The 25,463-nt window shown below is 33.3% G+C and overlaps 1 long non-coding RNA gene across 2 annotated transcripts in view; it reads left to right on the top strand.

Annotated features, from left to right (window-relative positions):
• Positions 1-25,463, top strand: part of LOC145947344 (uncharacterized) — a 93,781-nt gene that overhangs the window by 11,213 nt on the left and 57,105 nt on the right. For both annotated transcript variants that reach the window (XR_014427150.1, XR_014427149.1), the window contains exon 4: positions 23,814-23,857. This is a non-coding gene — a long non-coding RNA (uncharacterized LOC145947344). The remainder of the gene's footprint in view (positions 1-23,813; positions 23,858-25,463) is intronic.

The following is a 25,463-nucleotide window of genomic DNA, read 5'->3' as shown; positions in this document are numbered from 1 at the left end:
AAACATCCGAAATTATGAGACAATAATTCCTAAAAAATCGCCCACTCCTTTAGGAACTTTCATTAATAATACACGAACCTTTCTCTGTACCGATGGCACTAGATGCCATTTCTTTGCCATCCAATGATCGAACAGGCTCTTCATTCTCTGAAAAGATCTCATGACCGCTCAGCTCAGAATCGGATTTTGGTGTACTTGGCACATTATTTGCAACTATTTTCACTGCGATTTCGAAATAATTATTCCATATAATAAACAGACAATGCATTTATTTATAAATCATTCATTTTTACGATATACTTACCTACACCTCCAAGTTTGCCTCCATTTTTATTTTTCCCCATCTTCCCGCCCTTTTGGAATGTAGAAGAAAATTTAGTACAAGAAGTTTCACGCAAGTTCACGTTTTCCTCACAGTGTTTAAGAGCAGCTGCTTCATTTCCTTAAATAATCGTGAAAACATTGAAAGGAGTTCTTTTACAATATTTACTATACAGGATGTTTCAGACCAAATGAGACGGTGAAAAAAACTATTTAGTATATTGAAGGAAATATTTTATTCTTGAGAACGAATTTAACAGAATTTCCTTTTAATTGAACATTTAGACTATACGTCAAATTTTTTTATAATTTACAAGGTTTTTAGATTACCCGCCCCACTCTTTTTTTGGAAACTTGATATAATTCGAAATTGATGAAAAAATTTAGGTTTGTTTCGGGAAAAAGACAATATATAGTTTTTTCTGGTAGGTAGGTGTAACGAAATATTTTTCACCAACTTCCAGTCACATTTTTTTTAAACTAAAAAACAATGTGACTGGAAGTTGATGAAAAATATTTCGTTACACCTACCTACCCGAAAAATCTATATATTGTCTTTTTCCCGAAACAAACCTAAATTTTTTCATCAATTTCGAATTATATCAAGTTTCCAAAAAAAGAATGGGACGGGTAATCTAAAAACCTTGTAAATTATAAAAAAAATTTGACACACTAAAATGCTGAATCGGACCAAATTTCTTCACACAAGAAATGAGGTGCACAGCTTGATGAACGTTTGCTGATACATTATGAGTTCCATACAATAATTTAAATGACAAAATAAAATGTTCCACGAGTTCTTGTGCATAATCTAATAATTCGTGGCATTTTTCGTCGCTCATAATTCTTACTGCCACATGTAGTGTCATGAAATGGTTATAGATGTCGCTGCGCAATGATCGCAATACCACTGGCCCTGTGTATAGAAGAATTTGTCTTAATTCAGTAGCCTTCCACAACTTGATAAATTTCAGTGATCTTGGCTTTCTTGCAAAATCAACTGGAATATATGATTCTATCTCACCCAAACGAGAAGATATCCGTTCTACTTCGATATGCGAAAGCCGATATTCCAAGTCGCCGTCTAATAATAGGTTTAGCATTCTACGGATGATACCCAAATCTAGTAAATGCATGGGGTCATGTGGAACGTTCGTGACTGGACCAAACCCCGGAATTTCTACCAAACAACTAGTAATCCCTCGGTGATGGTATTCTTCGTCGGTTTTATTCCGAAAATCATCATCCGTTCTTGCAGGAGCATGGATTTGTGGAAAACACACCCTTCTGTTAACTAAGTCGCCTTCGACAATGCAAGTAGGACAGCTTGAATACCCCGAATGTCCTTTAGTGCATAAAACAAATGACTTAGCGGGCATGTCACATATTAAGGAGTCGATGGCACATTGTATACGAATATTGTTCACAAGTATTCCTTCCGTACATAATTGTTTCGCTTCAGTCACGAAATCTTGTAAAAAATCGTTAACATTTGTAGGTTTTTTCTCCCCGCAATATATACCGATTACAAATACGTTTTTATATGGCTTTACTGATCCCAATATGGGCCACAACTGTTTTGACGATGATTTCGATAATGATAGACCGTCGATATTGATGGATATTTTGATCACGCCTTCCGGAACAATCGACATATGCTTTACGATAGATTCAACGCCCTTTAATAGGCCTACATGGCAATATTCTCCGGGAGAAACAATTCTTGTTTCTGTATTTCTCGGTGTACTTAATAATGACCGCGGATCCAAAGGCAAATTTGCATGTACAGGATATCGTTTCAATTTCCGTAGCAGTGGTTTCAACGCTACGTGTGGTATGTTATACTGAACAGACCAATTCGAAAGAAATTTTTTCAAATTATCTTCTTCAAGAATATTGTAATCACTTTCAGACTCATCCGATGTGTCTTGCGCACTTTCATCGTTTACTGCATCCATTTCCTGATAATCATCAGCCGCTATCAGTTCTTGCTCCCGTTCTTCTTCTAAATCCTGGTCTGCTTCCTCCTCTACCTCCCTTTCAACCTCTTGAGTATTTTGCTGCTCTTCAATCCCTTCCATCTCCTGATCATCTACTTCCATACCAAGTAGTTCTTGTATTTCTAGCCTCTCATTGTTAACTGTAGTAGAACTAGTTTGTGGTACATCTCGCGGAGGCGATTCAAAAAGTGAATCCATTAATGCGTTAGCTTCTTGTTCTGCAAGTCTTCGGATGTGTCGGTTAGAAATATTCCAACAACTTTTCCGCATTTTATCTATTAAATTTTATTGCGGTATAATCAAATTGGAATGCTATGAAATATGCTATGCTATAAAATCATAATGACTAAGTATTTGTTATTTAGGACGATAACAATGAGTTTGTATTTCTCATCACTATTCTATCACTATTCTAGACAGGGACCACTGTACTCATAATGATAAGAAATACAAACTCATTGTTATTGTCCTAAATAACAATTTTCCGACAGATTTGTTTATTATATTTCCACTTCATCAATAATATTAAATAAATAAATTGTATTTTATTTTTTCTATAAATATATATTTTCTTCTACAACATATAATTATTAATGAAATGATAAATGAGACGATTCTTAAAAATATAAAAGTTATATAAAATAATATTAATTGAATTTAATGAAAACAATTTTTTCCATTCAAAAAATAAATTTATATTAAATAATAAAAATATTAAAATAAAATAATTCTATAAAATAAAAAGTTTTATAAATAAATAATATAATATAATAATTTAAAATTAAAATTAATATCTTTGATATTACAAATCAAATTTTTAAAAATTTAACTATTTAAATTAAATTGAAATATTTAATTCTAAAATTAATTTAATGGAATTTAATATCAAATTATTAATAAATATTTATTAATTATAATTGAATAATTTTTATAATTAAAAAAAATGACGATGACTCGCAATGACAATGTATATCGTATTCAGGATAACAATCATTTTATAATTCTCATCTTTGGGATTACCATGTCATATTGTGTAATATAAAATCAAAGAAATGTGTAAAAGCACAAATATGCAGTTGTGGCAATCCAGGCCATAAACTGTTGTTTTTTCAATGTTGTGGAAAAATGATTACCCAAAAAACCTGAAGCTTTGTTAGTAAGTCTATTTTTATGATCCTAATATAAGACATACGCAATTGCAAAAAATTACAAAAATTGTAAAATTTTGAGCGCATTCGATGCACTTTGATGAAAGTTAGGCCCTGCACACAATAGAGGAATAAATATTAAATATTAGGAATAAGAATTATTTTAAAATAATAAAATCGAAAAAACTCTGATATACAAATACATATTCGAGTATAAAGAGTTCTTACTAATTTATTAGCCCTTTATATTCGAATTTGTATTTGTATATCAGAGTTTTTTCAATTTTATTTATTTTAAAATAATTTATATTCCTAATATTTTCTCTATTGTGCGCAGGGTCTTATGTTGAAAAAACCTGAAGGTAATATTTGGCCGGTATTAAATATGTGATCATCAATTTAGACAAAAATAAAATTTATTATCGCGATCGTATAATATCACTAAATGTTTATCAATAAAGGTTCTTCTAATTTATCATGATCGTAATAGACAATTAAAAAGCAATTAATGTATAAGCAACAAATGTAAAATAAGTGATTCAAACATATATATTTTACAACATATTTTGATTCATTAGATTATTAAATATACACAAGTGTGTATGTATGTCTTAAGACATTTAAAAAACAAAGAGGAAACTATATATTATAAGAAAAATGCGAAAATTATTTTTCTCACTGTGTTCTTCCCGATTTATTATCTCGTATTGTTTATAATATATCTATTTGAGACAGTCTATTTTGCACTTCTAATTCACGCAAAGAATAAGAAACACTTTCTGCATTGCTGCTTTTGCTTGAATGCTGTTAGCAAGAAGTGAATCATCCTTTTAAAGACTTCAGCGCATACGCTTCATGTGTTATCATTTTTCAAGGATAACAATTAAGTGGTCTCTGTCAGGATATGGTAAAGAGGATTCAGCGTTATTTTTAATGCAATTGATGGAAAGAGGACTCGGGACTCATCTATCGCGACCGTGAAAATTCTTCAAAGATACTTTGCAATTTGTGATACAATTCTTTTCAACGATCAGCATCTAATAGATCATGAAAACGACGTTACGGTTGAATCATCCGAGGAGCGAGATTGCGTGAATGATATTAGTGAAACATGAGAGAAAGTCAATGAGCGAAGATCCACTCGGACATAAATTTTACAAGTAGTGGCGAGGGCTCATGAAAAAGAAAACAATATATATCAGAGTTATATCAGAGTTGATATTTTATCTGCGACGCTGATCGATACTTTTGAACCAGCGTCACATAGAGAAAATAACAATTCCTCTATTTGCGCATAACCTCGAATTTTGCACTCACATTCCAACGTGTGCGAAAGAAATTTATTGTTGGCGTTTGTATTGGCTTGTAAAAAACAGGAAAAAGTGCCAGGCGGAGCAAAATCACCATGTGGGAACGTGGATGCAAGATTCGAGGTTATGCGCAAATAGAGGAATTATTATTTTTTCTGTGTGACGTTCAAAAATATCGATCAGCGTCGCAAATAAAATATCTGATATAACTCTGATATATATTGTTTCCTTTTTCACGAGCCCTCGCCACTACTTGTAAAATTTATGTCCGAGTAAATCTTCGCTCATTAAAAAACAAAATAAAACAGTAAAAGGTAAAACAGTGCTTAAAAACTATCAAAATTACGACTTTTTTGTTACCTGCAATATATATTCTCTACTACTTCGATTGCCTCAAAATCAGTGCAATGAATATAAATGATGATCCTCCTTTCCACGTTTCCTTTCCACGTTAATTCTTTTTTGTCTTAAGCGCACAGCTTCTTCTTATATCTTTTTGGCTGGTTGATAAACGCACAGCTAAAGGCAAGACAATTGAATAGAAACAAAAACTCGTCGCGCGATGTGCCTCGTTGCGGCCACGCGCCTCGTTGCGGCCACGCGCCTGCGCGCGGCGCGGCAGCATGGCAGAGAGTCCGCATTCAGCAAACTCAACAGTTGGGCAGCGTTATTAGGGGTGCTTTCCAATAAGGACACAGTGTGACACAGAGTATCATTCTATCTTTGTTGTTCACTGGTATTGAAAGAAGATAGAATGATACTCTGTGTCACACCACAGTATATACAGTAGCGCAACTCTCTGTCGGCACCTTTGATGTTTGTGTAACATAAAATGGAACGCGCATGCGTGAAATCAGCGAGTATAACCAGTACTGCCATCTAAACTTTTATCTCATTTTCTCTTTATTTTCGCTCTCTTTTTAGCACATTACTACATGTAAAATAAATTAATTTTAATAAAAATTATGTATATAAAAGATCACACATTGTTAATAATATAATGTCTAATATATATAAGACAAATAAATACATAAACAAATATAAAATATTATATAACATAATTTAAATATTAAAATAAATAATAATTTATACTTGACATAACAGATAACAAAAGAATCACGTCAAATATTCATATATTTACATATTAATGTGCACACATATATATTTAACACAATTAAAAGCTTAAAATTAAAAGAAATATTTAAAAAATTTTTATAACATATAATAATATATGCGTTTAATTAAAATCTATATATTAAAGCAAATAAATGAATAAAAGAACCAAGATATTTATTAAATATATTTATTAATAAATAATTCTATATTATATATATATTTTATAACAAATATTTTATAGGAAAATTATAAAGTGCGTAATTATAATTTATGTTTTATTTTATCTTAAGAAATTATAATGTACTATAATGTACAATAAATTATACATATGTACTTATATCGCAAATTATTTATTATTATTTTTTCTCTTTCAAATCTCTCACCTAACCATACCTCAGCTACTCGATCCCTCAGTATGAATTAGAGAGAGAAAACCAAAAGAAAGAGTGAGAGAAAAGTTCAGATGGCGGTACTGAATATACTCGCTGATTTCGCGCATGCGTACTCCATTTTATGTATCAAGAAATTGAGAGAGTTGCGCTACTGTATATACTGTGGTCACACTGTGTCCTTATTGGAAAGCACCCTAGATTTTCCGCTGAATCTCGACACTGATTTGTTGGTTCTAAAAGTAAGAGCCAATCACATTCGATTGCTATAAAGCGGTTTGTTCTGCTGAATTGCGTGTTGGTGTTGTTTTTCACTAACCAGCATACTTATTTATTACACAATTCACATTTCTACAAAATATTAAACGTGATTTACGACGTATATATATATTTACATTATTATTTTGGACGTAATTCACATAATTCGTGTGCGATATCCTCAGAATATCCTCAGAATATTACGTCTATATACGGGATATTCGGGATGAATTCCAAAAATATATGCAGAATCTACGATATGAATGCAAAATGTGATATTCTGTGTGCGATATCCTCAGAATATCCTCAGAATATTACGTCTATATACGGGATATTCGGAATGAATTCCAAAATATATGCAGAATCTACGATATGAATGCAAAATGTGATATTCTGTGTGCGATATCCTCAGAATATCCTCAGAATATACAAAATATTCTTAGTCCATTATATACTGCTTACGATATCATCAGTATATTCTCATAATGTTACGTATATGTATGGGAGATTCCGTATGAATTCAGAATATACGGAGAATATCATGTGCTATCTGGGTCTATGCATAAATATATTAAGATAAGATTACCTAAAACTAAATAATTTATAAGATATTTTGTATTCTTCGTCAAAATATTATAACTTTCAAGCTCCTGTGTAATTCGAAAAATAGTCAATAAAAAATACTTTATTATAGTGTTTTGGAATGCTCTCAAGATAAGCTATACAATGAAAAGTAGGTTGTATGTTTTATTTAAAAAATTAAAGGTGATTTTTACGTAATCTCCAAACGATTATGCAAGGTCACACCAATAACACCATCTTATATCGTTCTCAAAACCCTACAATTTTTATCTAAAACATTTTTTCTCTAAAACTCTGTTATTTCAAGATATTAGCTTGTTAAAATGAAACATCCTGTATATTATACATTTATATTATAATATTATCTTTGGGTGTAGTTCTGAAAACTGACTACCTCCGATTTGGATAAAATTTTGTGAAAAGCTTCCTTTTAGCTTAAAATGGATGCCTGTAAAGGGAATTTTGGCGACTCCTACAAAAAAGTCATTTTTTAACCAAAAATAGTAAAAAATATAATAAGGTAAATAGGAGAGAGAGATTGTCTTGACCTTGACAAAATATGTTAAGGTTACTGTTCTGAATATACTCCGAAAAGTTTTAAGTTTTGTTTATGGTTTATTAAATTGTTATTAACAATTAAATCATCCTTTCACGCGAAGCGAGGTTCCATCCAGACCTATGTGTCTAGTTTTTTGGTAGTGGGGTCCCCCGCAGGGGGGCGGAACCCACTGTGTCCACGCATACACTTTTGCACGGGAAGTGAGGTTTCACATGGGTTTGCAAATTTCCACGCGAAGCGAGGTTCAACGCAAACCTATGTGTCTAGTTTTATGGTAGTGGAGCCCCCCGCAGGGGGCGGAACCCACTGTGTCCACGCATACACTTTTGCACGTGAAGCGAGGTTCCACATGGGTTTGCAACTTTCCAAGCAAAACAAGGTCCACCCTCATCACTCTCTGCTTTCAGCGCGAAATAAGGTCTATATTTGCGAAATTCGACATGGGTTTGCAACTTTTCACGCAAAGCGAGGTTCATCCCCATCGCCCCCTGCTTTCAGCGCGAAACGTGGTCTATATTATACACGTGTACTTCACAAGATAAAGCAAAGTTCTGATTCATCCCTGGGACATAGGTTTGAGTTAGATTATATTTTTTGTTAAAAAATGACTTTTTTTATAGGAGTCGCCAAAATTCCCTTTACAGGCATCCATTTTAAGCTAACAGGAAGCTTTTCACAAAATTTTATCGAAATCGGAGGCAGTCGGTTTTCGGAACTTTCTTCTTATCTTTAGTATTATTAAATTTAAGAATTAGTATATTTTATATTAATATATTAATAATATATTAATTATTTTATATAAATATAATATATTAATATATTTATTCAACATATTTACCTTGAATTTGCTTTGAATTATTTTTTGACAATATTATACGACTTATAAGTAATACCAGATGTTTGTCCAATAAGAATACTTATGTAGTCCAACTTGTGCACAAGATGTGATCAATTACTGCAAATATTAAAATCAATTTTTTAAATACACGTTTAATATATTTATTACTTAATTTTATAAATTTAATTATATATATATGTATCGTCACGTCAGCTGACCAACAAAACTCGTCGTAAATTCAAGACAGTCAATCAAAAACATCAAAAATTAATTGTGATAAGGACGTACTCTTCTCGCTCATATGCGTTACACACGTTAACTTAGAAATCGTTCTTTTACAATATACTTTTATTGGAACTGTATACGTTCACATCACCAAAATGAGTCAACATTAGATGCACAAATATTCATATGTGTTATTTTGTTGTTATGGAAACTTTATTGCTATGAGACTTCTGTAAAAAAAGAATGACGAATTTCTTATTAATTATTATACAGACGAACTTCATGCACTACGCACGCACTTTTCACATCAATAGAAGATTTCTATTTATTCTTTTTTATCTTTCCTTATCTTGTAGTAAAACTAAGAAACATATATATGTATATACATATATCACATCCGTTTATTAAAAAATTTGTTGGTTTTACATGTAAAATAAGGAATAGTAAAAAATAAAAAAAAATAAAAAGGTAAATAATAAAAAAACTAAAATGTTCCAATAATGCAGAAAACGTGTGTGTGTGTGTGTGTGTGTGTGTGTGTGTGTGTGTGTGTGTGTGTGTGTGTGTGTGTGTGTGTGTGTGTGTGTGTATACAGGGTGTTCAAAAAAGACCGGAACCCCTGAATAACTCAGAATAATCGAATTCTAGGAAGAAAACACCCCAGACAAAAGTTGTAGGGTTAAAGAAAAGGGACTTGATGGTGACCTAGAACTTGACCTTGAGATCAAGTTTAGAGGTCATTCGAAGGTCAACTGGAATTTTTTAAATAGAAACCCCCATTTTTTACCCCGGATTCGGAAAGAGCGGGAAATTTTACGTTCAGAAAGGTACTTAAGTCATGGGTTAGATAAGATGACCTTTAGGGGTCAAATTGTATAGGACAGAAGAATCTATGAATAACTAACTTTAATCATGTTCTAGGGGGAAAACACCCCAGACAAAAGTTGTAGGGTTAAAAAAGAGACTTGATGTTTTATCTTGAACTTGACCTTGAGATCAAGTTTAGAGGTCATTTGAAGGTCAACTCGAATTTTTAAAATGGGAACTCCTATTTTTCGTTCAAGCGCGTACACCCACTGCTCGTAGGTGATGTGCTCGGTCCTAAAACGGACTGTATCTTGAAAACTAAACGCTTGCCCATCTTGATCCTGGACTCGTTTTAAAGGGGAAGATTTCTACTTTTTTTAAAGATTTTTTTGAAGGAAATCGAAGATGTCTAAATTTGAGAAAAAATTGATTTCTATTTTGTTTTTTTGAAAATCTTAAATAAATTTTTACTTCCTCAAAAAATTGATTTTATAAAATTAAAGTATGTAAAAAAAACCTTTTAAAATCACATCTTATTTTATAAATCGTAGTCTACTGAAATTTATCAGCGTTTGAAGTTGGACGCGACGGCCCAAATGATAAAAATTCAAATCCCAGTTAATAAAGAGTCCGTTGGGCGTGGGCCAAAAGATTTGAACAACAATTTTACTTCTGATAAAACTACAATTTCTGCAAATTTTGCGCCACAAAATTATTGCAGCAACATTTTGTAACATTTCTGCAATGTTGCAATTTTGCAAAGAAATATTTCTGCAATATTTTTGTGCCATATCTGTTCGATAATCTCTTTTTGTTATATGTACGAACTCTGCTGAATGATAAGTAGATAATATGTATTGTAATGATAAGTCGATAACAGACATGTATTCTTCTCGATTATCTTGCCATTTGATTGCAAGTAACTTGTTTGTAGAGCGGAAATATATTTCACCCTTTCTTAATTTTTCTTCCAATTTTGGCATATATTTCCGTCGTTGTTTTACTATACCTCAAGCATTTGTATTATTTTTATGAAGCAAATTAAACAATGTCGGACTAGTATACCAATTATCAACAAATAACATATGCCCTTTGCCTAAATATGACTCTAATAATGTAAGTACCATTTTGCCTGATATTCCAAGTGCTTTTTTATTTGATACATTAAAATTACATTAGAATTACATTAGAATTACATTAGAATTATAGCCTGTATAAATAATAAAAGCTTGAATATGTTCACTTTTACAATCGTACAAAACGAAAGATTTTATGCCGAATCTGTTTAGACGGAATATATACTGCTTAAAACTTAATCTTCCTTTAAATAACAATAAACTTTCATTTATACATAAATTACGAAATGGAAACAAATAATTTTTAAAAGATGCGCGGAGTTTATTAACAACTTCATGTATTTTTATCAATCGATCAGAACTAACTGTTGTAATATCATTAAAGTGTAACATTTTTAATAAAAAAAACATATATCTGTCTCGAAACATAATCTGATTAAAAATATCTGTACGCAATCTATCTTTTGACTAGAATTCTGTATAATGTAATTTTTTTATTCGCGACATCAGTAATTTAATGGAAAAAAAAACAGAAAATTTTATTTACTGTAGTTTCTTTTTCATAACTATTTGAGAAAAAACGTATGTTATTATTCATTGCATAGTGACAGTAAATATTTGCTTTTACTGCAATAAATGCGACTAATTCTTCAGAAAAAAAATAATTGAAAATAATCTAACGCAATGGAAAACCAATAAAGATAAGATTTTATGCCAGAACCATTCATATCAAATTTGAATATTCTTAATTGCAAATTTGTATGTGATCTATTTATTTCCTCACATTCTGTTTCTTCTAAATATCTAAATTATCGACTTCGTTTTCCGATTCCGATGAATTCAATATTCGCCTTCGTAAATTTTTTCTATTATTTAATGCAAGATGCGAACATTCTCTATCAACACCTCTCACCATTTTTGATTTTGTATCGCTTAATAATTTTTCTTTTATTACACTTAGTATAACCATATTAGGACGAACAAGTCTACAAAATTAAAAGAAATAAAATAATTAAAAATAATACTACTAATACAACTACAAACTCAAAAGCAATAATATATACCTGATAATGATACGTCGACAAACAAATAATTATTTTCTTCAAAGATTTTATCAATATACTATTAAGAAATGGAAGTATATCTTAATTGTGAACTCTTGGCGATCATACTTAATACTGCCGTTGAATATGTTTTTTTTTTTTTTTTTTTTTGATAAAACAAATGCAGACAAATAAAACATGAAAATATTTCTATGATGACAAAATATAATTTTAAAAAAATTATAAGCGATACAAATCAGAAATGGAAAAATTGCTCCTGGACCTAATCATGGAGCCTACCCGTATAGATGATTTTCCAACTGTTTAGTATACGCCGGCGGATATACAAGGCGTTATTTACAAATAACTATATAAAAGCAAAAAGAGAAGAATATTGTTTCGAGGGGTCTGAATAGCTTAGAGGTAAGAGCAGTCGCCCGGCAAGCGAAAGACTCGGGTTCGATTCCCGATTCAGCGACTTTCGGACCAATATTTTTCTCACTTAAGAAAAAATTTGTAATTAATAATTTCAAGTTGTACTTTATAAAGACCACAATCATATGGTCGATAAAGTCATAGCTTAGACAAATTCATTGGCTAGTGTGGTCGATTAATTTAACTACCCTGTTGATTAATTTACTAGCGATATATAAAAAATAAAAAACATATTGAAATGGAAAAAGATATTGATAGAGAACTTTTTCATCTTGCATATTAAGTAATATAATAATAACAATAATACTTATAATAACAATAATACTAAACAATAATAATAATAATAACAGCAAAAATTTACGTAAAGTTTCCAATAATAAGATATTTAGCGACATTATATATAATAAAAAGAAGCCACTTTAGTGACGTTTTGTCCCAAACAATCGTTTAGAGTAGAGGGAAGTCATTGTAGTGACGTCTTGACCCAAAACATTGTTTAGAGGAAAGCCACTAGTGGAGCGTCGTATTCAAAGGTTTAATATCTTATTCCATATACACTTACATTCAAATAATCTTGACAACATTATAAGTTTGATTTTGTTAGCTTATATTCATGTCGTAGAGTTGAAACCATTTTTATCGTGTTTTGTCTTAAGGGACATCCACGAAAATTTTTTCATGTATATTTTTTTGATTTTTTTTGCAGAATGGAATAAAACAAGAACAACATCCTTTCAATTGCTTTAAACTACCATTTTTTTGCGTTCATATTATTTATGAACAGATACACAAAATTTTAAAAATTGTAAGCTGTATTTTATCATATAAAATCGGTTTCAACTTTACGTCGTGATAATATCTTCGGTTAACTTTGGACATTTCCGGAACATTAACGAACATTTTGAATATTCATTTATAAAACACTTCAATTAATAATAAACTCAAGTTTTTTTTAAGAGTAACCAATAAATTACAATAAAATTTATATACAAACTATCAAATTATGTTTATAAAAAAAGTTTTTTTACTTACTCTAGGCGCAAAGATTATTGGTAGAACTTGCGGGAAGTAAAATTAAATTATTTGCGCGGCTATAGAAAATCACAGTGCAATAAAATTAGTTAAAAAACTTCATCGCAGAATCAAATATATTAGCAAATTATACTGAATGATGTTCATGATTTCTGTACGATTTTGGTAACTTTTATGTATATACTGTCAGTACTTGATAAATATTATTTATCAGAATATCAAGTTATTTTATGTTAATATTGATAAAATTTTGGTGTACAGAGATAATATATATTATAGTTAATAATTTTAGCATGTCTCTGAAGAATTCTCAAGTGAGAAGAAAATAATTCTAAAATATTATTTAAATTCTTATCAGAAAATAAGATAAAAGAAGAAATAATATTATGCTATTAAACAATTAGCATAATTGTATTGTTATAATATTAATTTGTTATATATTTTATATCCTCTTAAATTGACTACGATAATGACAAAGAACATTTGTATATAAGCAATGGGAAAGATTTATTAATATATAGAAAAAAGAAAAATGTGCTTTAAATATAAAATCATTATAAAATTTTTTAGAAGTAAATAGAAATTAGTACGGTTTTGTTTCAAATGTATAAATTAAATAAAATCTGTCTAATAAAATCTCTCGTGAGAATACTATTGATTTTTCGATAATGTTCTATTTTAATATGTGTCGAATGTAATTGGAAGAATTAATATACGTAAAAATGAAATATAGCGTTTTGTTTGAATTAAATAAAAGTAGCTTTTCAAATTTTGAAAGTTTACCTTAAAAAAATAATTCTATTAATAAAGTGTTCCAATCAAAACATATTTTAGAGATATTATTTGAGATAATTATATAGGATATTATTGCTCCTTATATTATAAAATATAAAAGATAAATAATTAAATACATCATCTGTGTGTATTTCAATATTTTGTACAAAAATATTTTTTTAAAAATATTTTAAGTTTAATTTATTTTTCATTGCATGTCTTTTTTATGGTCTCCATAAATCTTTTTAAATTATAACTCTTATCTGTACAATAATTACAGTAATTGTAAGTAAGTTTCTGAAAAGAAGAGAAAATAAATTATCAAAAATTTAAACTATTAGGAAAAAATATATATTATGTTTGTTTATTATTTTTTGGATGCTTTTTATATTATTTTTCTTTAAAGTACAATTTTTATTTAAATTATTTTTTGTACCAACTTATATTCTTCAAATCCTTCAGCTTTTTTGTCATTAATTGTTAATTTTTCTACTTTGAGAACAAGCTCTATACAAAAATTCATCGATTAACATAAAAATTAAATTGTTGATTCACCAAAGCTATTTGTGAGTTAAATTTAATATTAGTAATTAAGCAGATTTGTTGGACAGAAAGTTATATATTGTTGTGTGCCTCGAACAAGGCACTGGGGTTGCGCCGAATTAAGGATGAGGATCCTCGGGTCGTGCAGGACTTCGTAGGAAGTTAGGAGTGTTGTACTCTTTTCTTTCTCTTAAAATACACTTTTATTTCGGATTGAATATGGTTTCGCTTTATTTCTCGTCCTTTCTTTAAATATATATTCGCGTAACATTCGATGAGCGTATCTTCGTATTCCTCTCAATAATTCAGGTCGTTGTTAGTGAGTCTCGTTCTGATGTTCTGGTTTCTTATTAGCGACCACGTCTTGATGTTTAGGAATTGTATTCGAGACTCCGTCTTGATGTTTAGGAGTTTTATTCGAGACTGCCTTCGCGGGCGGGCTCTCCGTCCTATATCCTCTTTGTTTCTTGGATTTCTTTCGGGAGAGGCCCTTGGAAACAGGTCTCTGATTGGTTAACAATACTCACGCGTTTTTGATCTAATTGCAAGCGAAGCAGGTCGAAGTCCCTGGTCTTCGCTTGCATCTCGCGGTTTCCGGTGCTTCGCGCGTGTCTCGCTGCGTTAGCGTTTTCACGCGACGAGCGTTTGTCGAGAGCGCTCTTTTATAAGCAAAAATGTTTTACAGTATTCTATAAAGATATTCAGTAAATTCTAATTTCTAATAACTACTGGTTATAGTTCGGGCTATAACATTCCTCCCCCGTAAAAAAAAGAAAAACGGAGGTACGAAGTTTTTCGCTTTCTTATCTTATTTTTGTTAAGATTATTTCTAATGCTACGTACAGTTATAATTCCCGTTTACAATGTAGTTTTATAATCGTTTCTTATTATTTTATTTTCGAGCTGACCGTCACATTGTATGGTTATCGTTTGTTCGGCGTCCGTCGAGTATAACCAGGTGTGCTCTTGGTGTAATGCTATCCATAACATGTGGGTTGAGACGTAGTGTCTTACATTACATTTGCTCTGATAATGTTGTCGCTGCGTATACATTTGAATTTCGCATGGTGCGTCTAAATCTGCGCGGTGTATAGGTGAATTACGTTTACATACATATTGTGTATTAATTTTATTACAATTTCGCAATTCGCTTTCCGTCATTGTCGCATATGTTAATTTTTCTTTATCTATAACAATTATTTGATTATCTATTTTGATATAATTGTATACATTATTATAGGATGGTGTGGGGAATTTTATTACTTTTACAATATCATAGGTCGGTTGCGCAATTAAAGGGAAACGCAAAATAGTATATATTGTTGTCGGATCACAGTAAGTATATAACAGTAAGTATTAGTTTTCTATAAATAGCTTTAGTCTATTCGTATGCATGCGCACTGCTTTTCTTCCTTTTTTAATTGTGTAGTTTACGTCGGAATTCTTTTCGGTTATTACGTAAGGTCCTGCCCATAGTGCATCTAATTTTTTCGATCGTCCCCGTCGGAGCGTCTCGTCGTATACTAGTACTTTGTCGCCTATCTTAAATTTTGTTTCTTTCGCGGATTTATCGTAGTACCCTTTGGCTTTTATTTTGTCTTCTTTAATATTCTCTTTCGCGAGTTGATTTGACGCCCGTATTCTTTCTTTTAATTCTTGCGAGTAGTCGTCGTAACTATACGTTAGTTTGGGCGGTCTCGCTAGAGCTGTCGGTAGGTCCGCTTGATGCCCGTATACTAATTCGAAAGGTGTATGCCCCGTAGCCGTGTGTGGGGTCGTGTTATACGTAAACATTGCGTAGGGAATCCACTCGTCCCAGTCTGTTTGGTCGGCATTTATATAGTGTCTTAAATATTCGGCTAACGTACGGTGTGAACGCTCTAATGCTCCGTTGCTTTCGGGGTGATAAGCTGTTGTCTGAATTTTATCGATTTTAAGTAATTTGCACGTATTCTTAAATATTTCACTTACAAAATTTGTTCCTTGGTCGGTTAGAATTTTTTCGGGAATTCCGTATTCGAAAATTATTTTCGTGGCGAATTCTTTCGCGACCGTGTTAGCTTCTTGGTTTGCGATCGGTATCGCTTTGCTAAATTTTGTTAAATTATCTTGGAAAGTTAGTAAATATTTATTTCCGTTATTAGTAATTGTTAACGGTCCGACTATATCTAACGCGCATTTTTCGAATGGTTTACTCGGCGTGTCCGTAATAATGAGGGGTGCTTTTACTCGTCGCGATAATTTATTTTTCTGGCAGGATTCGCATTTCGAGATATATTTTTCGACGTCTCTTGTTAATCCTGGCCAGTTATGTTTTAATCGAATTCTTTTTATTGTGCGTTCGATTCCCTGATGTCCTCCTGTGGGTGCATCATGATATTCGTAGAGTATTTGTTGTTTCTCCTCTTCGGTATATACTCTTGCGTTATCGGCGAGTTTTTCTTCTCTCTCTTCTTCCTCTTCTTCTACTTTGAAGATTTCTCTCTTTCTTCTCTCGCTTGTATCTCGAGTTACGTGTCGACTTAGCGCGTCGGCGTTCGCGTTTGCTCGTCCGGCCTTGTGAATTATCTCGTAATCGTATTCTTCTAATTTTAATCTCCAGCGGATGAGTCTTGATCCGGGGTCCGTGACGTTAAATAGCCAAATTAGAGGTTTATGGTCGGTTATTATTTTAAATTTTGTTCCATAGACATATGGTCGAAAATGTTTAACTGCCCATACGATTGCTAACAATTCTTTTTCGGTCGTATTATAATTTTGCTCTGCCCGAGATAACACTCGGCTGGCGTAAGCGATAGGTCGGTCATTGCCTACCGGTCCCTGTGACAGCACGGCTCCGATTGCGTAGTCGGAGGCATCGGTGGTCACGTTGAATTCTTCGATGAAGTCCGGATATTTTAACACTGGCGCGGTCATTAATTTTTCTTTTAGGGTGTCGAACGCGATTTGTTGTTCGTTTCCCCATACAAAAACTTCCGTCTTTTTTGTTAGTTTTGTTAACGGTTTCGCGATTCGCGAGAAATCTTCAATGAATTTGCGATAGTAGCCCGCTAGTCCGATAAACGATTGTATGTCTTTTATTTTTTGTGGCGTCGGAAAATTTTTTACCGCGTCTAGTTTCGACGGATCGAGTAATATGCCGTTCTCGGAAATAATATGCCCTAAGTATATTACTTCTTTACGTAAAAATTCGCACTTTTCCGGTTGCAATTTTAAATTATGTTTTCGTAATCTCTGTAGTACTTCCACGAGTCTTTTGTTATGATCCTCCAAACTGGATCCGTATATTACGATGTCGTCGAGATAAACGAGACATCTGAGCCCTTGTATCCCTGTTAGTACCGAATTCATTAATCGTTGGAAGGTCGCAGGCGCGTTTTTTAATCCAAACGGCATTCGGTTGAACTCGTAGTGTCCATAGGGGGTTGAAAAGGCGGTTTTGTTTTTATCGCGCTCAGCCATCGGTATCTGGTGATATCCTGATGCTAGATCAAGCGTCGTAAAATATTTGGCGTTCCCTAACTGGTCCAATATATCGGTAATATTAGGCAGAGGAAATGAGTCGCCTATAGTTAAATCGTTAACTTTCCGGAAGTCTACTACTACCCTGAGTCTTTGTTTTCCTGACGCATCGGCTTTTTTCGGCACTACTAATAATGGAGCATTCCATTGACTCATGCTTGTTCTAATAATTTGGTCTTTTAGCATTCCTTGCACTTGCTTATTTACTTCTGTTTTATGCTTCTCGGGAAGGCGGTATGGTCTTACGTTGACGGGCGAGGTGTCGGCGCGCGTGTTTATCTCGTGCTTTATCGTCGCGGTGCATGTCAGTGGTTCTTCATTTAAATGAAATATATCGCTATATTCTTCGCATATCCGTTGTACTGAGCGTTTTTCTTCGACGTTTAGATGATCCGTGCGTAATAATTGTCAGATTCGTTCGTCGCGCGTTGACGAGTTATGAGTGTCGCCCGTGTGTATCGTGTATACTTTGTGTGCGTTATCTTCACATATGTCTTCTACGGTTACGAGCGGCGTACTAATCTCTACGGTCTCGTCGGTCGTATTAATTATACTGACGGGGCACACAAAATTTTTTGGTTCTACCAGGCATCGTCCGATATATATTCCCGGTGCTGTTTCTTCGGCCTTTATCACGCCTATCTTATTACGATTCGTTGCCGCTTGTATTATCGTTTCGCTACGCGGTTTTAATTGAATTTTATTGTACGGTCGTAATTTTAATACGGCGTTTCCTATTTGAATCTCCTGTTTTTTGTAATCGCACGTGACTTGTTGCTTTTGTAGAAAATCGATTCCTATGATCCCTTCGTATTCCATTGGGAAGTCGTCCTTTACGACATAAATCGCGTGTTTGATTTTTCGGCTGCCTAGATCGATAGTCGCGTAGAATTTTCCTATTGTTCGCGCTTTATGCCCGGTTATGCCGATCAAAGTAATTTTGTCGTTGTATATCTCGGTTTCACCTTTCAGGTGTTTAACTTTTATTAAAGAGACAGTAGCTCCAGAATCGTAGAGCATGTTAATCTTGCCGTTCTTTACTTCGCGTATAGGTAGAGTTATTAAATTCAGGCTCGCTGCTCCACGAGGCGTCTGTCGCACGTGAGTCACCTGATATTCTATCGCGCGTGTCTTTTTATTATTTTCTTCTTGCCGTTCTTCCTCGTCACTGCTATACTCGGAGTCGGTATCTCTTTTTCGCGATTTCGGTTTCTTACTGTTCTCAATTTTATTTATGCTTCGCGATTTTTTATTATCGGTTCCCTTATCGCGGTCCGGTGTATTTGTTTTCGGCCTTCCATTTAAAGTCCAACACTCGTCGCGATTATGTCCGCGTTTTTTGCAATAATTGCAGAATTTCTCTACGGTATTTGCGCGAGGGGGCTTGTCCGGTTTTGGGAGCGCGTATTTACTGCTGCGGCAATCGCGTCCGTAATGTCCCGATTTTCCGCATTTATAACATTGCGTGGTTTTATGTTGACCTTGTCGCGGTTGTTGCCCAGTTTTGCTTTGTGATGCATTTGTCATTCGCGATGCGTTAGATCCTATTAACTTTTCTTCTGCGGTTGCGCCCGTTATCGCTTCTTGGAGTGTTGTGTATCGTTGTGATCGCACGAGTATTTTCAATTCGTTACGTAACCCGAATTGGAAATTTAATAATGCTTGGCTTTGTATGGTTTCTAAAATAGCACGCTTATAGGTGCTCGAACGCTTTTCTCCCTCAATCATTGAGCTATATAATTTCCTGGCAAGTTTGTCGACGCGTTGTCCGAAACTCTGTGCCGGTTCGTTAAAGTTTTGCTTGAGCGAATTGAACTCGATTTGTAAATGCGCTGTACTCCGCTTACTTTGATAAGAATTTTCTAGTTGGTCTTTCAATTCTTCGAACGTTTGAATGTCTCGTGTCTCAAAATCTTGCATGGCTTTTCCCCGTAATTTAGTAAATAATATTCCTTGAATTAACGCTTCCTCGTCATCAGGGTGAATATTTTTAATTGCGTACGTACAGGAGTTTAGAAATTCTTGTAATCGGGTTCGCGTTGTGCCGTCGAACTCCGGTATCATTATTCGCGCCTCCTTTAGTGACATGTACCGTTGTGAGGCATTCCGCCGATTTCGGATGTCACGCTCGGTTCGTCCGTAAGCCATACGAGGCTCGTGCTCTTCGTCCGAATCTCGATCATAAGCGCGTTCGCGGGATCTAATCTGCCTATTGTCTAAGCGCCTATCCGCTCCCTGTTCGCGTGTGTGTTCGCGTAGATTCCGTCGATCTCCTGCGTCTCGATTGCGAGGGTAGTCGCGGTGATCACGTTGATTATTTCTGTCTCGCTCGGGAGTGAGTTCGCGTAGATCTTGCCGACTGTCGCATCTCTCTTCCGCATCTTGATTACGGGTGTGTTCACGGAGATGTCGATTATCGCGGTGCCTATTTGCATCCCGTTTGCGTGCGCGTTCGCGGGAGCTTTGACGACTCTCGTCTGATCTCTCTCCGCGTGACCTCCAATCGTACATTTTATTTATTTCTGTCCGCATTTCGATTTGTAAATCTCGTAGGCCTTGCAATACGTCGCGCATCATAGGATTTTCCTCGTTCGCGTTGTTTTCGACGGGTGTCCTATGTTCGGCGGGTGTCCTGTGTACGTCGACTTCTACGCGATGTACGTTTCCGCGCTCTATAGTTTCGCGTAGGCGACCAATTTCGCGGTCCACAGCACCCACGGATACGTCCGCTGCACCATTTGGTGGGGTGTGCATTACCGACATGTTATCTTCGTTAGAGTCAAAATCGCTACTATCGTACGTAGTTGACCATCCGCTTTTCTGTGACGCGTTGCTAGGGGTTTTGCTTGCGCGTATTTTAATTTCTTTTATATTTTCGTTATTACCGTCTGTTCGCGTCTTTAGTATACTTTCGTCAAAACTATCGAAGGGGAACTCGCGTTTAACAATGACGTTCGCGGGTAATTCGTTTTCGCTTTCGCTTGAATATTCGTTCTCTAATTTTCTACGAACTCGCTCGAGTCTTTCTACAGTTAAGGGTAACGCTTGAATCGCTCGTTTGGCTGAGTCGCTATGTAGCCAAGATTTGTTCGCTATCGGTTTCGGGGATGTCTTGTTCCCTTCCGACATTCACGCAGAAATATTATAAGGATCGGACTTACAGTATTACGGTTCGCATCGTTACGCTCTTTATCGCTCGGTACGGCTTGGCTGCTGCTGCTGCAACTCGATCGCTCGTGGGCTGATAACGGCTGGCGGCTCGGTGCTCGTGATTGATACGGCAGGTCGTCGCTCGGTGATGATGCGTTGTCCGTGAGATTGTCGCAGGTCGGCGTTGTCCTTGGGACGTTGGCGATCCTACTCGATTCTCAGCTGCTTGCTTATCGCTCTTCGTACTGCTTGCGTTGTCCGTCCTTCACTTTCACTGCACTGTGACTTCTGCTTATTTCCGTCAGCTGTTTCTTCTAACTGACGTGCCTGCTTCCACACGTTGTGTATGTGTGTATTGCGGGTCTTATTTTTTAGTATGCTGCTTTCTGTGTTGTCCGTCGATTATTTCGACGTGCCTGATTTTTCTAATACTTTTGTATTGTTTTCAGGTCTTCAGGTTCCTGCTGGTCCTGGCGGTCCGTCGGCGCAATCCCACCGCTGCCACCAATTTTGTTGTGTGCCTCGAACAAGGCACTGGGGTTGCGCCGAATTAAGGATGAGGATCCTCGGGTCGTGCAGGACTTCGTAGGAAGTTAGGAGTGTTGTACTCTTTTCTTTCTCTTAAAATACACTTTTATTTCGGATTGAATATGGTTTCGCTTTATTTCTCGTCCTTTCTTTAAATATATATTCGCGTAACATTCGATGAGCGTATCTTCGTATTCCTCTCAATAATTCAGGTCGTTGTTAGTGAGTCTCGTTCTGATGTTCTGGTTTCTTATTAGCGACCACGTCTTGATGTTTAGGAATTGTATTCGAGACTCCGTCTTGATGTTTAGGAGTTTTATTCGAGACTGCCTTCGCGGGCGGGCTCTCCGTCCTATATCCTCTTTGTTTCTTGGATTTCTTTCGGGAGAGGCCCTTGGAAACAGGTCTCTGATTGGTTAACAATACTCACGCGTTTTTGATCTAATTGCAAGCGAAGCAGGTCGAAGTCCCTGGTCTTCGCTTGCATCTCGCGGTTTCCGGTGCTTCGCGCGTGTCTCGCTGCGTTAGCGTTTTCACGCGACGAGCGTTTGTCGAGAGCGCTCTTTTATAAGCAAAAATGTTTTACAGTATTCTATAAAGATATTCAGTAAATTCTAATTTCTAATAACTACTGGTTATAGTTCGGGCTATAACAATATGATATTTGTTCGACAGAAAGATATATATGAAAGCAATTGTGTCAGTATGCTCATGGAACAAACTCTTTTATTATCAAATTTGATCATAGCAGCAAGTTATTTTGTGTAGTAAATTAATAATATAGAAAAATAATTTGAGTTCGAAAAATATAATTTAATAATTTTAATAAAAATAAAGCAATTATAATGATTGCTATATTGGAGATATAATAGATTTTTTTTATTCATTCTTTTTACCCCAAAATTGCTTTTTATGGTAATTAATTTAATTTTTAATTTTTAATGATAACTCTGTTAATTGTTATTAATAAATATGTTGTAAAGAAATTTGCTTTAAATTAATAACATTTATAATTTCAAATTTATTAATTTGATTTATTAATCAGGAAAGTTATTTTTTCAGTAAATAAACATAAACGATTCTTTAATTGATTACAATTTATTGTACATGCATATATGGGCATTCCGATATAAACTGCCAGTGGTGAAAATTTATAGTTTACGTTACGTATATTATAGATAGATTTTTCATACTGACAATGAGTACTGACAATGAGTGTAATTCCTGTAATGTTTTAACATGCGAAAAAATCCGTGGACAAGCAAAGCGTTTTGCGCGTAGCAAATGTTAACAAATCATGTTTGTATGTAATTATATTACATATAAAATTCACCTTAAAATCCCCTAATATCACACACTTTACGATCTATTTATCGCATGTTTAAAGCTTCTTTCATCGGCATGTGATATTCGTTAATTCTCCCTCTTTTCCTTAAAATGCATTTTAATTTTTTGAAAAGAATCTATTATAATGTTTTTTATAAGCAAAATTGATTTTATGGGAAATATTATTTTAAATTACAATTTCAAATTGCAAATATTATTTCAAATTACAAATATTATTATAAAATTATAAAATGCTTTAGAAATTGAATATTTTCTATGTCTTGGCTAGTTGTTGATTAATTTTAGTTTTGATTTTTACATTTTTTGGGGGTACATTATTTTTTACGGGAAATTCTTTTTAAAAATTATTTTAGGTATAAAATAGATACATATACATACATATAATATAAATGGTATAAATGGTATAAAAGGTATAAATGGTATAAATGATATAAAAGGTATAAAAAGGCAAATCCTTAATTTTTAACATTTGATATAATATTGTCGTAATTTTGCCTTCTTTTCATATAAAGGATATATAGTATATTGCTCGAAATAATCATAATCTTCGTCAGTAACCTGTTACTGATAAACACATTGCCTTGTGTTGATCCTCCAATGTAGCTTCTTTATCACTAGAACAACACGCGCGCGCGCAATTCTTCGGTTTTATGTTAAAAAAAATATATATTTTTGAAAATAATGTAAAGTTTGTTTAAACTCGATTAATATTTTTTCACGGAACTTAGCTGTTAAAGCGTTAATTTACTAATTAAATTTTAAAATAATACACACATATATATATACATAATTTGAATATTTTATTTTCAGATCAATGTGTACTGTGTACTACAACTCTGCTCTTGTACGTATCGGTGAGTAAGAAATTGTTTATTTTATAACATTTCTATAGCGGTAATGGGAATGTATATAATATGTTGAAAATATTAAAATAATAATATGTTTCAAATAATATGTTATAATATCTTATTCGCGATTAATATTTTTTGACAAAAATCAACTGATAATTGTCAAAAATATTAATCGAATTTAAAATATTATAACATCCCTTTCTAAAAAAGGCATGTTTAGTCGATTCTCGCAAGTATTGTTGCATCTTTTCCGCGATACTGATTGACTGTTTCGATTTGCATTGTGCGTTACATTCGTAACATCGAGAGGCTGTCACCGTGAGGGTTAGTAATTTAACAGTTTGTTCAAAATAAAATAAAATAAAATAATATGTTTGAAATAATATGTTATAATACTTTATCCGCGATTAATATTTTTTGACAGAAATCAGCTGATAACTGTCAAAAATATTAATTGAGTTTAAGTATTATAACCTATTATTTAAAACTAATATTATTTTATTTGATTTAATTTTAAACAAATTGTCAAACTGCTAATTCTCGCGAACAGTCTCTCGATGCTACGAATATAACGCACAACGCGAATCTTGACAGCCAACGAGCATCGTGGAAAAGTGACAACAATAAACTTCGAGATATTCGAGCAATCGACTTTACATATCTTTTTTAAAAAAGGATTTTTCGTCTTTTTTTATCAAATTATTTAATAATTGAGGTTCATCTGCTACTATCGCTTCCGTATTATTTTCTGTTTCTTCCAATTGGAAATTTAAATTTTTTAAATTTTGCTAAACATAATTTATTATGATCATTTGGCAATGTAATATATAAGATAGAATAAATCATTATTGTGCTTTAATTACGTTAAAACGGCAAATACTTTTTTAACATTAATTGTCCCTTCGCAAATAATTTTTGATTTTGTCGAAATACCTCTAACTAATACACATAATTTATAATTATTATTTAATGGATCAGTATAAGATATAATTTATTCAATATTTCCTGTAACAAAAGTGGTAAATGAAATATTCTACCTTTAACTTTTTTTACCTTTAACCATTTGTTTTCGAGGCAACTTCTTATTAATAACAGTTCTTATTTTAAGAACAGTTTCATACGTTTTAACTCTCCGTATAAAAATTTTTTTAAATGTATTAAGAGATAATATTACTTCGTGCACTTCATCTAAGAAGATTATTTAAGATGCAATATATAGAAATTAAGCCCTTTCAAAAGTTGCTTACACAATAATTACATATATATTACGCATTAACTTTTTATTGTTGTACATACGTCATGAAATCTCTTCAAATTTGAATGTCTATTTGTGCTCTTGAAGACTATTGACTTTAGAAATATCTTTTTTATAACAATCTCTCGCATGATTCGCAAATATGTTGTAGTGTGTTTACTGAGCGTTTAGTCAAGACTTTAAATGCTTTATGATGTTTAGAAATAATATCATTATTACTCAAAATTGTATTGGTCTGTTGATATTTACATATATCTGCTTTTTCTTGTGCAGAAGTCACAATTTTATTTATTGTGTTTATGTCAGCATGAATTAATGCTTTGTCTAAATATTCAGTTTTTCGATAATAAAACT

Source organism: Prenolepis imparis, unplaced genomic scaffold (genome assembly GCF_030444845.1).
Source record: "Prenolepis imparis isolate NDT839.2.m4 unplaced genomic scaffold, iyPreImpa1.0 SCAF_68, whole genome shotgun sequence".
NCBI lineage: Eukaryota > Metazoa > Arthropoda > Insecta > Hymenoptera > Formicidae > Prenolepis > Prenolepis imparis.
Note: the sequence above shows the minus strand (reverse complement) of the source record. Positions and strands in the feature narration are given on the sequence as shown.